The following is a 17,568-nucleotide window of genomic DNA, read 5'->3' as shown; positions in this document are numbered from 1 at the left end:
CATTCTCCTTGCTCTCTGCCCCCAAATCTGCCAGGCACCTTTCACCTGCTGGGGAGTTTGGGGATGAAAAGGAGAGGAGGGTAACGGTGTGCAAAGGCTCCCCATCATGAAGCTGCTCCAGGGCTGCACCAGGGCTGGTGGTCAGGGGTGGCATCACCACACACCCCACAGGAACAGGCTCTGGCCTGGCTGTGGAGTCTGATCTAAATTCCTTTGATGCGGATAAAAAACCCCATCAAAGGCTGGGGAGAGCGGGGAGACGTGGGGCATCGGCAGATGGTCCTTTCGTCCCCACTCCACGTGGGCAGAGCCGGGTCACGCCAAACGGCCCCGGCAAATCAAAGCAAGCAGCGCCTTGAGGGGGGGACGGCGTGCTGCTGCAGTCACGGGGGTTGGGGTTTTTTTGGAGGGGGGCTGGGTGTGGTTTTTTTTTTTTTATAAAAGACTTGATCCACCTCCCCCAAAGTCACTGCACTCAAATCAGACCTGGGAGCCACCACGGGGGTTTGACCCTCCCCACGCTGCAGACGAGGGACATGGGGTGCTTTGCACGGCCACAGCGCCGAGCAGTTTGCAGCGGCATCCAAGCACCAGACACGGACAGAGCAGGGCCTGATCCAGGCACAAAACCCGGAGGGTTTGGGCCTCTGGGAACAGCAATGGGTGTGACGAGCTGAACCAGCCTCTGCCACAAGGCTGCCTCCCACCCAGCCCAGCCGTAACCCACCCCCGCCCCGAAACGCCTCCCCCACCTCATGGGATTAAGTGGCTCAGTTGGAAGCACAGACTCATAACCAAGGTAAAGACATGTTACCCCTCGCAGGGCTGCTGCCTCGTATAGCTAAGTGCCATATACGGTGCGCCATATAGATGCAGCCCATAGGGGAGGAGTAACTCAGAGCCACAGAAACACCTGCTGGGAGCCTTGTCTGCACAGGGACAGGGTCTGTGCTTTCATCAGAGAGCACAAGAGGCCAAAGAGCCACGCAGACTCCTTTCAGACTGATGGGTGACACAGCTGTCACTCCTGGGACGTGCCTGCCCTTGGCAATGGATGCAAAGGCATGAAGTCGGTCATGGAGGCGGCTGGCCGGAGCGATCCCCCTTCCTACCCCTGATGCTCCAGGCCGGCAGCCTTTGGGAGGAAGGGCTTGAGGGGACAGCACCAGCCTGAAACCTCAGGAGAAATGCACCCCGCTTGCGGGTGCACATGTGGAGGCGCCCGCTGGGTGCAGCCCTCTCCTTCAGGCCAGAGCTCCTGTGGCCAAGGGGTCTCCAGCACTGGCCACAGGAGGACCAGGGCATGCCCATCCCACCCCTCTCTCCCAGCCTCCATCCAAACTCAGGTCAGGGGCTTTCCTGGGCCTGATGCAGTTTGTCCATCAATCAATCTCTCTTCCAACCCCTTGTCCAGGTTCCTTCTGGACCCACGCAGACCCCCCAAGTGCACAGCCCACCCTGGCTGCTTGCTTTGCTCACTGTGCACCAGCTCCCGGCCATGCCATAGCCCCAGTCCTTTCACCGTCACACCAGTCCATCCCTGCCTCTCTCTCCAGCCTAGCTCTGACTTTGTGGAGTACCGTATCTTCCCCCAAGACATCTCTTTGCCAGGCTGAGGTCTCACAGCCTACTCGGTCATTCCTCAAACAGAAGCTTCTCCAGCCCTACGCAACAAACATTGCCACTGTCACCAGGTGGACTCATGCACTGATGGAACATGAGCTGCGGAGATGTGGGACTGCCTTTGGACTAGGAAGGGCCAAATTTCCAATTATTTCCTCCCCTCTTCCCCCAGCCACAGCCCGAGGTGTTACAACTGCTCAGCAAGAACCTTCCCCTTTCCTCTGCTGGAGCCAGGCAAGATACCCATCAGCTTCCCCAGTTCATTATATAGGTCCTCCTCTTTATGTGAACACCGAAGCCTCTTTCTGTTCCCCATCACACTTAAAAGCTCTGAACTTCCACTAAATAATTATCTTCGGGGGGGGGGGGGGGGGGGGGGGGGAGGGGGGGGCGCAGCACTCTACATATCAAAGAGCTGCTTTGGAGGGATTTACAATAATTTAAGATGAAGTGGTAAATATTCTATTCACTCCAGTTCATCTCCAGTAATAATTATAATCCTATTAGCAAGGTCCCAAGAAAGTGATTGCATTATAATCTAGCGAGCATCTATGCGGATTTCTTGGAGGGGTGGGGGAGGCCATAGGCAAGTAAAGAAGTAAAAGCAACAAAAGATGCAATTGCCAGCACCTCCCCTCCCCCAGAAGGATTTGGTCTCCATTGTCCGGATGCTTCAATAGTGCTTTGCTCTGAAAATAAGAGCTTTTGAGCGCAGTAAGGGGGTGGGGCTGAAACGAGCATCTTATTCCTCCCGGTCACCCCCGGCTCCCTTTCATGGCTGTGGGTCCCCCCGGTGTCGCTCTGGCCGACAAAGAGCACACGGTGCTGTTCCTGGCGGGCGCAGGGGCCGGCAGCAGCGCCGCGATTAAAAGCTAATTGCTGTTTATGGGTGAGTTCTTCAGAATATCGCCCAGCATCACCGGACTTCACTGCCCACTGGTCAAGTCATGTGAGATTACTCTAATCTGTCTCCATTCCCCCCCCCTCCCCCCAGAAGGAAAAAAAGACTGGTTTTGTTTAAAAGCAGAGCAGGGAAGAGGCAGTTCTGTGAAACTCATGATTTAAGGGGGGGGGGGGGGGGGGGGGGGGGGCGGGAAAAACCCTAAACCCAGCAGGAAACATGACTGAGATAACTGGCAAACTGGGACTAAAGACTTCTCTCCAGCAGATCGCAGGGCCAGCTGTCTCTGCCAAACTGTGTATTTTACTCCTGTGCCGTGTCGCCTCTTAGGACACCCCGCTGGCGTGTTTAACTGGAATTTATCCCAGCAGGAGTGCCCCATTTGCACCAGTGTAATCTCCTTCCCTCTCCTCTGGCACCTGAAGGCCCCCAGTATAAAGCCTCACGTCCTCCACCAGCAGCAGGTAGTCCGGCTCTGCTCACCCTGGCACGGACCTAAGTCAGCAGCTACTCCAGAGCTGCACTGGTGCGGGTCTGGAACAAGCTATGATTACTCTCCCAGTATCCAAGAGTTTATTGCAAAGCAGTAGAAACATTTTTCTCTATAAATTAAACAGACAACAGCCTGAAAGGGAGGAAAGAGGAAGAATTTTAGGCATCTGCAGAGATTTCAGTGCTCACAACTCACTCCTGGGGAAAAATAAATTCTCTGGACTCCCTCTGCCTCTTACTCTATCGCAACCAGAAAAACCAGCCGTTTCTCATCCCTCAAAAATTTATAGCCTTGAGTTAACATTATGTGTACTAAGCTCCTGCTATGCAAAGATTTGGTAGATCCACTTACGGATTCATTGCAAGACCAAGCTCTGCTCTTGGAACCTCTTGGAGAGGCTGCTGGTTTAACACAACCTTGTACCACAGATGTTACTTCTTGAACTCAGATTTATTTGGGTAGCACTGATCCTGCCTTTCGCGGGAAGCTGGAACTAGTGTCTGCTGAGCTTGCACTGGCTCAGCACCTGCAAGCACAAAAGTCATGTCCCCATCCAGAAAATAAGGCAAAGCAAGAGAGTCAAGGTCTGGAGTTATCAGTTTATCTGTGGAAAGGAAGAAAAAAGGCAAAATCCAAAATGCATCTCTTTGCTAGCTCAGAGTAGGCTTAAGTAAAGGAAGCCTGGTTTGGAAGAGGCTTAAAAAAACAGGTAAAGAAATCACAGCTGGTGGGGCATCCAAAACACATCCATGGTATCCAGGTGACAGAAATGGCTCTTGCAGCAGAGGACATGGGGCCAACACACCTGTCACTTGGCTTCACCAGCCCCATATACCCTGATCTCAAGGGTCTGGTTTCAGCTCCAGAAGGCGGTGGCTGCTCCCACCGCAAAGCCCACCACCGGCCACCAGCTCTCTCACCACGCAGCAGCAGCTCGGCCACGGCCAAGCAGCACCGGTGCCCACTGCTCACACCACAGCCTCTTCCCAAGGCTCATCCCTCTCACCCCTTCCCTGCATCAAGGCTCAGCCACGACCATCCATGAGGCAGGAGCATCAGGCAGCACCAGCAGCGACGCACCTGCCAGCCCTGCACAGCGCCCATAGCCCCGGACTGACCGCTCCCACACCCACCCATTTGCTCTCTTAATTTGTAGCAACGGCACTAATCCTCTCAAAGGTGTTAAACCCCCACAGGCACTGCTACTCACCCATCTTTTCAACACTTCTCCTCCTCAAAGGTCTTGGGAAAATGCTTCCTTGCAGCAAAGGGTGCAACCTCCATCAGGTTAAACCCCCTGGATCTGTTGGGATCTCTGGTTTAGGGAGGCAGAAGCAGGCACGGATGCGCACAGGGCCAGCACTGCAGACTGCACACAGCTTGCTGGCTTTCAGCTGGTGTCCCAGAAGCACCAGGTGTTTCAAGAATTAGATGCTGAAACCAAGTGGCATCATGACTCATCCAAGAGCCGAACCGCCCATCACCACACATGGAGCGCAGCATCCTCCTGGCTCCCCTGAAGGGATGCATCGTGGGGCTCGACCCTGCCCCTAGCACAGGACAGACACCCTGCTACCCATCACTTGTCATTTCGGAGCACCCTGAGACTCCTGCCCCCGGCTACAACCTCCGGTGGCATTCCAAACCCAGGTACCCCATAGGAGTTTATCCCATCAGCCTCATCCCCACAGTACCTGCTCTTCAAGGCCCCTCTCCAGGGCCCTGTTACGCCATACGCCGGTGGTGGGGAGCCCAGCAAGCAGAGTACATCTTGGTTTGGACCCGAAGGGCATGTCTTGTGCATCTAATGCAGGGGGAGATGGTCCCTTCACGTACCCGCTAGTCAGCCGCACGGCTGCCACGCACCACTGCAGTGCTTCCATAGCCATGCTGCAAGAGCAAGTCGCTTCCCAAAAAAGGGGTTAGCTCAAGAGAAGCAGCCCCTGGTTGGGTCCACTCTGGTGTGGGGGTCCATAGGGTTCATATGGGTACGGAATTCCGTGGCACATACTTATAAATTAACTTTCCAGTTCAGCGAGCATGCGGGGACCATCGCAGCAGCCGCTCTTGCCACTGAAAGCAGCTGGATGCAGGCGGCTGATCCTGGCACACAGAGGCTGAACGCTCAGAAACACCTAAAAATTTTCCACCCAGGACAGGACTACAAAGCAATGAGCTTCAGCACCCCTTCCCACACCGCCCCTCTCCCCGGGGGCACGGCCAAGCCACTGCATTTCACCTGCTCCGATTTTGCTAGAAGGAAGGAAAAAAAACCACCCAACAAAACCACCAATAAACCAAAGAGCCACCCCCAAACTAAACAAACATTGCACAAGCCAACAGCCACTGAACAAAACCACCCTGGCGAGATACGGGCAGGACCACGTTCCCCTTTTGCCGCGTTCATAAATCACAGCCCTGCTGAGAGGTCTTTTGTGCTCTCCCCCAGCACAGAAGTTAATGCCCTGCTCTGTGTGCCTGCACAGGCAGGTGACAGTCACGCTGATAATGCCGCCCTTTGTTACACGCCCGCACCAGCAGCCCCGTGTTTGCACGGGGAGGGCTTTGCTTGCCACCTTGACACGCATTTCTCCTAATCAAGCCCAGCCCTCCTGCGCTGGGGCTCTACAGTCGCGATTAGAGGAAAAAGCCTCCCGATAAGCCCCGGAGTCCCTTTCTGCCCCGAGCAACGCCCCAGCGCGCAGCCCTCGGTTCCCGACCCATGCGAGGGGGCGCATCCCCGCCATGTGAATGCCATCGGGGCAAGACATGCCGAAGGGGGGGTTAAACCCCTGCGCTGGGTTAAGAGCCCCAAAAGGGACTGGTGCCAGTAGCAGTCATGTGACAGCTCTGCTCCTGCTCCTCTTCCTCATCGTGGGCACAGTGAAGCAGGGAGGGGAGCAGGGAAGCAGATTTATTCACCCAGCAGCGCTTTCCTCTGGGCATCAAGAGCCCTTGGAGCATCTTCCACGTGACAGCTGAGCTGCAGCCTGCTAGCTTCTCCGCAGCACATGGGAAGGGAGCTCTCAGGGTGGCAGCCTTGAGACAGATATACATCTACAGCTCTTCAAAAAGCCATGTAGGAACTCCAGGAATCCACCTTCTACACCTAAAGGGATCCCATTGGCACCCAGCACCGCCTGAACAGTGGAGGCCTTCGAAACGACAGCTCAGAAAGCGTCCAGCTTTCCATTTTCACTACGGAAGAAAGAAAGTTAACGATTTTTTTTCTGCCCTTTTGGATAACGCATACATGTTCCTAAGACAGGTTGAGCTCCAGCCAAACTGCAGCAGCTGCAGGACTCACCTGCCTCTCCAGCAACACGCAAACCAGCCTTGTAGCCATGTGGCACTGAGGTTCCTCCTGACTGTCTTAAAGACAAGGGGCTGCCCCTCCGACTGTCAGCACACAGGTCACCTTCCCAGTGGCCAGCCAACGGTGGAGAATAACAAACTCACCAGAGGTGGACCAGCTACATGGGAAGGTGCCCAGCCAAGCACACCCTGTACACACCAGCTAGCTGCTCGTTACCCTGAGCATCCCATCCAGTGGGACAATAATTTAAAACTGGTTTAGACTTTACTCCAAGCTGACCACCCAATAGATCTCTGAAAGTCTCCTGCCTGCTTCCCAGCATGGGAAGGGTGGCACCAACCATGACCCAAACCACCGGTGATCTGGACACTGGCCCAGTTGGCGTGTCCCATGTCCCCTGTTGGGATGAGCTATATTTGCCACCTGCTGGAACAAAAGGCCTGGCAAATTAATGCACTGGTGATCCTCTCAGTACTGATCCCTAAATGCATTTTAGCATAAATGGGATTGTCACCTCAACTCATTTGTTAATGGATTTGTGATTTACACTCGTAAAGAAGTAGCGTTGGAAATTAAGATTGCTCCATAGTAAACAGACCAGGGCAGCAAGGGAGACACATTTGTCCAGAATGGTATTTTTTCACCCCAACATCTCCAACCAGGCCAGTATGAACCTCCCGAGTCTCCCCATCCTTTTCACCCCTCATGCCAAACATCAAAGACAGAAAAAAAAAAAAAAAAAGAAGTTCCAGGACAAAAAAGTAGCATTCCCATTGAGGCAATTCAGCTCCAGGTTTGTGGTGCCACTGCGTCCCGTGGTGGGTCCCCAGCGATGCTGTGGGACTCTGGGTAGAGCAGAAGGAACCAAACCAGCCTTGGGAAGGAAGGAGTGAAGCTCCCAGCACAGAAGGGAGACAGGCACCAATTAGAAAACATGAAGGAGCAGGTTTGTCTGCAGACTCCCCTCCTGCCCCAGTCATTACATGGGATCATGACGTGGTCATAAACAGGCAACAAAATACAGTCAAGAGCTCTTTAAAGAGCAGGCTCAGCTGGTGGAGATGCTCTGCTGCAAGTACAACAGATGCAAAGCACTGCTTCTAATTAAAAAGGCATTCGCGTAATTAGAGACTGCACATCGCCATACCAATGATTCGATCTAGTCCAGCACACTCACTCGGGCTGTGTTTAAGAGGGCTCTCCATGACTGCTTGGGTTGTCTGTCCTTGTAACCCTGCCCACCTCCTCACACCCCGCCGGCTGGGACGGCAGGGCCACCGCTACAGTGGCAACCAGAAAGGACCTTATGGAGCAAAGTCACAGGTGTCAAAACCCAGCACCGACCTTCTGCATCCCACCCAGTTTCCATCAAGAGCTGACTTGCTTCCAGAGCAGGTGATGGAGCTGAATTATCCCCTGCCCTTCTACACAAGGAGCACAGAGGGCCGGTCTGCTGAGGCCTTGGAGCACAACCCAAGTGAAGTGACTTTTCCCTGAACACTGAGGACTCTGAATGAGAGCTATTGTTATTCAGATGAAACCAAGTGTCAGATTAACAAATCAATGGGCATAAGAGATATAAAACGAGTTACTATTGAAGCCTTTCAAATACCCAAACATATGGATGAACCAAATGTGAATTGTAATTGACTCACTCGTACCTTTGATCTCTCCACCCTTGGGTTCCCAAAGAGACAGCCCTGCCCCCTCCGACCCAGGCTGAACTGGTGGGGGCTCCATCCTCACAGAGTCTTTTCTCTCTGCCTCCATCTCCGGGATGTGGATACAGCCTGGCACTGGGAAACTGAGGCAGCCAGCTCTGCCTCTGAGAGCCATGGCCACCCCGCACTACCCAAACGCAACCTGACGTGTGGAGCCCACGGACCCCTGGCACCTGTCCCCACCAGTGCCCATCCCTGCTGGTGGCCCTCGGTCAGCTGGCCTGCAGGAGGAGATGGCCCGGGAAGCAGCAGGCTCTGGAGCAAGCGTGGGCAGTGCCGACACTCACTGCCCCAGTGCTCCTGGAGCCAGCCGTGGGGTCTGTTCGGCTTTCCAAGGATTTCACTGTGCAAAGCCAAGAATCAGACTTTGCTGATGGGTTCGTGGCGTGCACGTGCCCTGCCTGCAAAACCCAGCCTGATCGGGAAGTGCTGAAAGCTGCTGTGCCCTTCTCCAACTGCCTCGACAGCGTGCATCCCCTATGCTTGATTAAGAACACAGTTCTTAATTTTCCGGATGGTGTTTCTGCAGCTACCTTAAAAATAACCTAGAGTTTGAACTAAACATTACCCCTAAATTTTTACTTTCAGGGCTTGGAATGAGTGAGTTTTGACCAGTTTCAGATGGAGAGATGCAAGAGGGAGGAAAAAAAAGCACCAGTTTTGATACCATACAAATCTCAACTCCACGGGAGCTGCAAGGCAAGCATCTGTTTGGGTTCAGTTTCAAGGCTCATTACAAACTCTAAGTTGCTGCAGCTATTCCAGGAAACCCAGCCCAGCTTATTCCCCTACCTCCACGCTGCAAACCCCACACAGAGAGTCTGGAAGTGCCTGTTGCTGAAGGCAAACCCCAGGAGCTGCTCCCAGCATCGGGCACCGACACAGCAAAGCCATCCCCACTGGGAGGGCAGAGACTTTGCACGTGTCCTTTCCTCCAGCACCAACACGAGGACTGGGTTTGATGGGGGAACTGGGTGAGCCAGGGAATCCATGAGAGCAGGTGCTGCTCTGCCCCCATCCCTTTTGGGCTCAGATGCTGCTTAACCCAACTGGTGAGCCTTGCTGGGATGGCTGGGCGTGTGACAACTGCCGGGCTCACCCACAGAGGAACTGAGGAAGACGACCATGGGGAGGAAGGCAGGCGAGAGGAAACTCCCGGGCTTTTAATCTGCTTTAGGACCACGTGAGCTTTCTGTTTATATATAGCTTAATTAATTATTACACTACATTTAGCAGTGTGACCTTGAAATTGTCTCTGGGGGGAGCCAGCAGGCGCGGTGCAGCCGGGGCAGGCGGCCAAGGCGCCGGTGTGTGCCGAGCCATGGCGTGGGGCAGGCGGCTCCTCCTGCGTGTCCGGCTGTCCGGCCAGCGCCAGCCTGTAATTACGGAGCTTTGGAGCAGACAGCAGCTCCCAGCCCCTCACGGCTTGCAGCAAACCCAGGTTGAAACCCTAACCGGCTATTCCACTTCTGCTTTGGCAAGGCTGATATCTTCTCCCAAGGCTTCCTTCGCAGTTCAACACCCCCTATTAGCTATTCCCTCCGCTTTTCAAAATGCCATGCAGACAGCCCAAGGCTCATTAGCTACCAGACCAGCTCATGAGGGAAATTAAATAGGAAAAAAAAAAAAACAACCAACAACAAAACCAAACAAAACAACTACAAGCTTTGTGTTAAGTTGCAACAAGTTCAGTGTGCGGCGCTGGGGAAGAAGGAAGGAGATGAACTTTGCTAAGCCCTTCCTCACCAAGGGGCAGCGCTCCGGCTGTTGGCTCTCCGGCAGCCCAATTTGCTCAGTCCAGCTGTGGCGAAGCCAGGGCAGATGTTCAGGGATGTGTTTGCAGTCACCCCTGCAGCCCACCGCCCCGCTGATCCTGGGCAAGACCTTTGGGAGCTTCCTCCGTCTTAACCCAATTGTGGAATATGGGGGCAGCCACAGCACTCGGGGGACCGGCTCCAATCCAGCACAATTCACTACAGGTGGCACCAGAGGCAAGCGCAGGGGGTTTGGAGCAGAGTGGCACAGCATCTTGGCGTCAGGCATCACCTTCACCCCACCACAGGGCACAGAAAGCCAGGGGGTCCCTCTGCCACCCACATTTAGCAGCCACCTTCGCAGCCTCGTGCATAAACCAGCTGAGGACCGTGTGCCGCGGCTGGGACCCAAGGGCTGGGACACCTGCTGTTTGCTCCAGCACCTCCTGCTCACATTCCAAGCCTAATACACCTTTAGAAAAAACAAACTGAAGGCATGCCAAAGCTGCAGGCCTTGCCAGTTTTTAAACAAATATTTAATGGCTCAATGAAGCAGCAAAGCATTTTATTACTAAAACGCCAGGGTTTCATCCTCCCCCTAGTGACGGGAAGACCTCTGTGCCGAGCCACAGCATCGCCCGGCTCAGCCCCATGGACCCCGCTCCAAATCAAAACCACCGATGCCATTTAACCCAGTGCAATGCCAGTCCAGTCTACTTTTCACCTAACTGGCAGTTTTCTAAAGATTTCCTACACCTCCACGTGCCGCGCATCTCTACATCACGGACTTTCAGGTTTTAAGACAAGTTTGCATGTGATGCTCGAGACTGGCTGTAAGCTCGGGGCTTTAATGTAAGGGTTGCCTATCTGCTTGGTCAAAGTTAATCGCTGTAATGGATTTTGGCTTCTGTGGAGACATGTTCTGCACTCACACGGACACACGCCGAGGGCCTGATCCTGAAGCCCTCCCCCAGGCAGGGCTCTGGGCTGCATTAAATCCAGTCCGGGCACCTGGTCCGGTGCTGGCCACCAGCACGCTGCTGAAGACTCATTTCCTCGTCAGAGCCAACTTCTCAGGAGAAAAGCATATTTTTTAGAGAGAACCGGCATTTTCACTCCAGCCACACTCAGTGCTGCCTGACTGTGGTTGTGGCAACACAGGATCTGGCCTTGCATTCACTTTCAGCAAGGGATGTATAAAATATATACATCCACCTATAATATTATACACCGGCATATAAAGTGAAAGCCCATGCGCAATTCTCACTTCTCCTGGACGAGCTGCCTGCTGCGCTGCCAGGAACGCGCACCCGAGGGGAGAGGCCATGCCAGTTCCAGGGAGAGGTTACAACTGCTCGCTTTTATAACAAACCAGCCACTCGGGTAGATTTGCAGAAGCCTCCAGCAGCACTAGCCCAGAGGACTGGCCAGATGACAGTTCTGGGCTTACAAATTTTAGCTGCGCAAGACTTACAGGAAGGCAAGGACAAGGGAGGACCGCTCCCCAGCAAAGGCTGGCAGAGCCGAGCTCCTCGGGTGATGCCGTGCAAAGCCACACGGAGAGCAGGGTTAGCCACACGTGGCCCTGCACCCACGACCAGCTGCAACTGAAGTTCTGGGTCAGATCCCCTGCTGACGTAACGTGCGATGGCTCCCTTGAAGCCAGCACTAAGTCACAGCATCCCGCAGTACAGATGTTCTTTCTCCATCCTTCTTCTGTAGCGAGAAAACAAAACAGATTTTGAAGCAGCTACTTCCAGGGCATTTCTGAGAAGTTAACGCAGATGTAGAGCGTTTAGCAGAACACGGCACTAATTTTCCCTAAGTTCTCTCTCTCTCTCCCTGCTACCCACCACATGGCAGGGCAGTGCCACGCTCACGTATTTTAACAGAAGACATTTAAAATCCTGAATTATTTACTTGAGGTCTTCTGCCAGCAGCACTCGCGAGGTCTCACAGGTCAGCAGCCAAACGAGCCAACTCACAGCTTCCCACGCACCCCTCCGCACCCCGCGATGGCCCTGGCTCCCTCCCAGTACAAGGGCACCACGTGCAAAGTCACTGTCACAGAGTCCATCTTCCTCCTCTGCCTTCAGAGCTCTTACAAAGAGAACACCGCCACAGGGAATGCTTGAAGCCAACGTGGCACCAGGAGAGGTCGTCTCCTTCCTGTCACTTTTATGAAGGACTGAGGTCTACTGCACACCACATCTGAGCAGTGTCCACCATCCCCAGGCGGAGAGATGCTCCAGACAAGAGGGACTGCACTCCTGCCCTTGGCTTCCGCTACTCACCTGCCCCGTGGCACGAAGCGATGCCCTTCCTGGCTTGTCTCTGGGCACCCTGCAACCACCTCCAGTCCAGGAGCAACTCCCTAATGGCAAAGCTACGCCATCGGTAACCCCCTGCTGTGAATTAACCCCACCTGCCCTCCAAGCCTGCCGATAACCAATGCATTTCATCATGGGAGCCCTTGTTTCCATTAAAAAAAGTCAAGATAAGGTCCATTTACTTGGCTGCTGGTGGTGCCGGCTGCTAAGCTGAGCTCCTTTAAAAAGCACACGGTGTTTCTGGCGAGCTAATTAAGAAACACACAGCAAGCTGCTGAAAGACCTGAAATTGCAACGGCGTGGGCAAGCCCTGGTACAGTCATCAGCAGCAAGTCAGGACCCAGCAGAGCACTTGAGTCATTTCACAAACCGAGGAAGAGGCCTCTCCTCCAGCTCCTCCTCACACACCACACGGTGACAACAGGTAGCAGCCGATAGCCCCTGACCTCCGAATTACACCGCTGAAATAACGCGCCCGGCTCTTTGTTGTTCTTTGAGCCCATACGTTACCCGTCCCACATGACCCTGGCCCATTCATTACCCCCTGAACCCATTGATCACCCATGGTGACACCACCAACAGGGACGAACGCTCAACGCTGAGCAATCGCTAAATTAGACTTCTTCCTACTTGGGATGGATTAATAGCACCGAATCCAGGCTCGAGCAAACAGCCGTTTAGCATGCGAGGCCTGATGGTAAGAGAAGACCACGATCAGGAGACTCAGCTCAAAAACCCGGTGGTTTGGGTAGAGTTTTTATAGCCACCACATCTGGGGCTTGCTGGATGCTTTTAAACACAAAGCCTTCACTGGAAGCGCCTTGAGGTATCCAAAGCTTGGTGTGTGTTACAGACATCTGCCATGGCCCACTTGAAAAGAAAAAAAAAATAAAAAATAAATAAATCCCCAAACCCAGAGTCGAGCCCATGGGTTTTCATTCCCATCGTTTTCATGCCAAGAAGGAGCACAACGCTCCCCGGCACGCCGCGTGGTGCTGTGCTAACGCGATTAGCCAGGCAGATCCACCATCCACATAAGTCAGCCCCAATGCATGGTCAACTTTGAAAAGTTCAGCAGCTCGACAGGTGAGGCCATGAAACCCGATCACGGCAGACAATGTCGTCCCCCCCCAGCGTCGTGCTGGGAAGAACTTGTCACGTGCGTCATATCGGGCAACATGCTTGAAACAGAGCAGCGCGCTGAAACCCCAGCAACACGAATAATCTTTGCCATCTGTTTGAACAACTCAACCCTCCTCAGATCTAAAGGAATGATCCCATGCAAACACAAGGGCCTTGCTGACTGATTATAGCAGCCCAGCCCTTCTTTTTTGGGGCCATTTTCTCCGAGACTTTGCACAGCGGCTAAGGCAACATCACGGGGAGCTGCTTCAATGGCCAAGGGGGAGCTGAGCCCTGCGCACGTGTCGAGGGGACCAGTAAAAGTCCCCGCGTGCTTAAGCACAATGCAGTGCAAAGTCTATAGCTGATTTTTAATTTTTTCTTTCTTTTTCATGGAGAAAACTAGGACAGGAAAGCAGCTTGGCAAAGCCACCCCAGAGAACACAACTGTCCTTTAGGATATGCTCGTTACAACCCAATGCAGCTGACGAGAACGCGCTGGAGGAACTGGTCTTTGCTCAGATACAGTCATTAATGCCCAAAGTCCAGCTGGGAGAATCAAGACTGTTCCCAAACATCCTGGGGCCAACGAACCTTGCGACACCCAGCGGAAACAACACGTTGAGTTGAGCAAGCGCCTTAGTTGTGTCCATGCCGACAGCTCCGCATGGACCCGCGTGCTGCCGGTGAGGCTGTGAAGCGTGGTGGCAACCAGGCAGCAGGTATTAAACCCTCGCTGCCACTGGAAAGTTGGGATTATACGGAACAGCCAAACACTGTGGCAAAATCCTGCCTTGCTCAAGACCTGCCCTTGGTTCAGCAAGACTCTCACCCTTGAACTTTTAACCATCACTGCCTTGTCCCTCCCCTGCTCCCAGCCTGGCTCATTGCAAGCATCAGCACCACACCGCTCACACCCCCACACACTCCCTGGGGCAAAAAAAAGAGGCTCCTGGGGAAAAATTAAATAAAAGCAAAAAAATGAGGAAGTTTCTCATGATTCAGGAATTGCTGTGAAGCAGCGCTTTGCACATTAAGGTCCCCAGTGCTTATTGAGGTGACTGGGGGGGTCTCAGAAATGCGTGTTTGAAGGTGTTCATTGCACAGCACTGGACCATGGGGCCTGATCCTGCTGGCCCAAACCACCCAGTCTCAGCACGGAGAATGAATTAAGGCAGCTTGGCAATAGTGGGAAGATGAAGCCCCAGCATTTTAAAGAGGGGAAAAAAAAAAAAAAAAAAAAAGGAAAAAGAAGCAGAGGTCTCCTCTCTGCGGTGCTCGAGGCAGCCGCGGGGCCACTGGCGGCACAGCCATGGCACGAGGTTTCCTAGCAGAGGGCTACAGACTCAAAATATAAATCCGTGATGTTATGTGGGGCTGGGAACGCTCAGCCCACAGCAGGAGGGACTGGATACTACAGCCCACTGGGCCTAAAACGATAGGAGAAAAAATAAAAATAATAATAAACCCCAAGAAATAAAACCCCAAAACATGTAACGCTAATAACATGATCTTTTTTTCTTACCTTACATTAATTATAGGACAACAGGCTTTTAAGTCCCTAGTGTATTTAAACATGCATCATCGTTGCATGGAAGGAAAGAAGTAAAAATAAAAAAATAATTCAATAACTGTTTTCCTAGGTTTGCAAGGAACACTTTTCTCCCCCAACCCACACAGTAAACCCGTAAGGAAACAAGTTCCCCACGGGCTGCCAGGCAGGCTGCTCGTCCCAGCAGCCGGACACATGCGCGCCCAGGCTGCGGAGCCCAACTCCTTACTGCGGAGAAGAGGAAGCTTCTTTATTATCCAAAAATTCCAGGCGCTACTTAAAATTAGTTTGCAATAGTGGCTGGATCCCGTTTCTCCTCTGTCATGGTACATATTTTCACTTGAAGCAGTTACCATGCTGTATTCATTACCAGGGGGAAAGTCCCGCAATGTGCGTACAGAAGTTATTTCCATTAGGTTTCTAGTTATCTCACTATCGAAAAATCAATTTATTTTTTCCCCTCTCTTTTCCCTCTGCTTTTCAGGAACACTGGTCAGCACCACTTGATGCTGTTTCTCTTCCACACAAACAAATAATAATAATAATAATAATAATAATAATAATAATAAGTCATTTCACTTGGCAGAAAACGGAACAAGAAAAAAGTTTGTATTCCCTCCTTCAAAAGTTATTTTCTACAGATGAAAACTTTAGACAGAGACCAGTAGTTAATGTAAATGTGGTTAATCACAAATACCCCAAAATATAAGCTTTCATCAAGATAAACATGCAAATTTGTGATGCCTTCAGTCTCTCAGAAATCTGAAAAAAAAAAAAAAGTTACAATGGAACACTTCACTGTATGTCAGGAACAATTTAAACAAACAAAACCCCCTAACACATATGACCAAATTTAGCCAGAAGCCAGTCAAATAAAATATACTTTCAATGAGATGTGGGTAAAAAATTGCTTCCTCATCTTCTCAAAGCCAGTCAAATGGATTTCAGCCGCAAGGACGGGGTGCTGGGGACACCAGTAACTCCCTCAGTTCCAAAGTTCAGTCAATTTGTGCAAAAACATCTGAAACGCGGAGACAAGGCTTGCCCAGCTCGCTGCGCAGCGGCTGGCACTGTGGATGTTTTATAGCATTTTTAATCTGATTTTATTGGGCCGTTAACAAGAAGATACAAACACATCTCCTTATGGACATTAAGATAATAAAGAAAAGCCTTGTTAGGGCTTGGAGAAATAAGCATGCTGCTGAGGAGCGCTGAGAAGCCAAGACTGGCTGCAGTCGGTGGGAGTTTGGAGTTACACAGTGTCTGATTTCTACCGCCGAAAATGATAGGAACAAACTTCTGCATCTAATTCAAACTGAGGTAGGAAATAACACACAATTACCCAACAACTTGCCTGTCTATTTGAACAAATACATCCTCTTTTCCATACCTTTGGCATTATTTAGTCCTTCCCCCCCCGACCCCGAGCGGCTCGGGGTGCCCATCCCACAGCCGGCCAGCCTCCGATCCTCTGGGAGAATCACACCCCAGTGATTTCCAGACCTTCAGCATCACTTACACTCGCTGCTCGGGAGCATCACCACTCAGACCTGAAGATTTGCTGTATTTCAGTTAAAACGCCCTTTTTGCAAGGACACCATTCAATCATGTAGCAGCGTGCTTGCAGGGATTGGGCCCGCGCTGCTTAAAATTAAGCAGCTGATAAGGTGAAACTTTAAGAAGTTACATACAACTTTGATGCCAGCTTCTCCGAATTTAAAAAATAACATGTATCCTTTAAATAATGACTTTCACCCACTGCATCTGGAACAACAGATTAATGTAATCGTAAGCATTATTCTCTCCTTCTCCCCTTCCACCTCTTACTTGTAAAAGATTAATCAACCATTTTATGGTCTAATTTAGGTGCCTAATTAAAAACAGAGTTCAACACGTACACCACCATTTTGCTAATAAATCCTGACAGGTCTTCTGCTCTGTTCTATGCAAGTTCTCCTTTCAAAATGCGAGACTGATACATTTATGATTTTTTTTTAAACCGACTCAATTCATAAAGATTTCATCTTGGTCACTACGGGACGACACGCTGCATCCTCCACCAAAATTCCAGAATCCCAGAAAACGAAAGCGGTTGCAAAACCGACTTCCCCCCTCGCCAGATCTTATCCTGCGTTCATTTCACTAACTGCTGAGGGATGGCAACATTAAAAAAAATAATAATAAATAAAAAAAAAACCAACCCAAACTATAAACCTAATCGGGCTCGCAGGGTGGGAGTTTTGAGACTACAAAGGTTAAGATTCGGAACTTCCCAGCTCCCATCTAGCTCCAAAGTTTCCATCCCTGCTCCTTCAGCGTTCCTGTAAGCACTCAGCAGAAAGACAGAGTCAAAATATTCCCGATAAAGGAACTTCAAGCATAAAAAGGATGAAAAGGAACTTAATTGCGGTGGGCGCCGGCGCGCCGTGTCCCACCGGCTCCCTCGCCGCAGGGGCCGCCCCGCACCCCCCGTGCGGGATGCCAGCCCGCAATTTAGCCTTTTCCCGCAGCCAAAGCGCTCCGCACCCCGTCCGGAGGTACCCCCGCGACCCCCCGCGCTCCCCCGCAGCGCCGCGCCGGGACCCGCGCAGCGGATCGGTTGTAAAGCGGGTTATAGCGGCAGGAGAAAGTTAGCGGAGAGTGAGCGGGAGCGGTCGGGGCTGCTTCCCCCGGAGGGAGGAGAAGCCCCCCGGGGCGGGAGGAGAAGCCCTTGCCCACCCCAGCGCCCACCCGGGGGCTGCGGCTCCGCCAGGCGG

The 17,568-nt window shown here is 52.3% G+C and overlaps 1 protein-coding gene across 1 annotated transcript in view; it reads right to left on the bottom strand.

Moving 5' to 3' along the window:
* LOC308054431 (heparan sulfate glucosamine 3-O-sulfotransferase 3B1-like) overlaps window positions 1-17,568 on the bottom strand; it is a 44,583-nt gene that overhangs the window by 11,734 nt on the left and 15,281 nt on the right. The gene's annotated exons all lie outside the window — the stretch shown is intronic.

This window comes from Falco punctatus, assembly GCF_963210335.1.
Source record: "Falco punctatus genome assembly, chromosome: 1".
NCBI classification, from domain to species: Eukaryota; Metazoa; Chordata; class Aves; order Falconiformes; family Falconidae; genus Falco; species Falco punctatus.
Note: the sequence above shows the minus strand (reverse complement) of the source record. Positions and strands in the feature narration are given on the sequence as shown.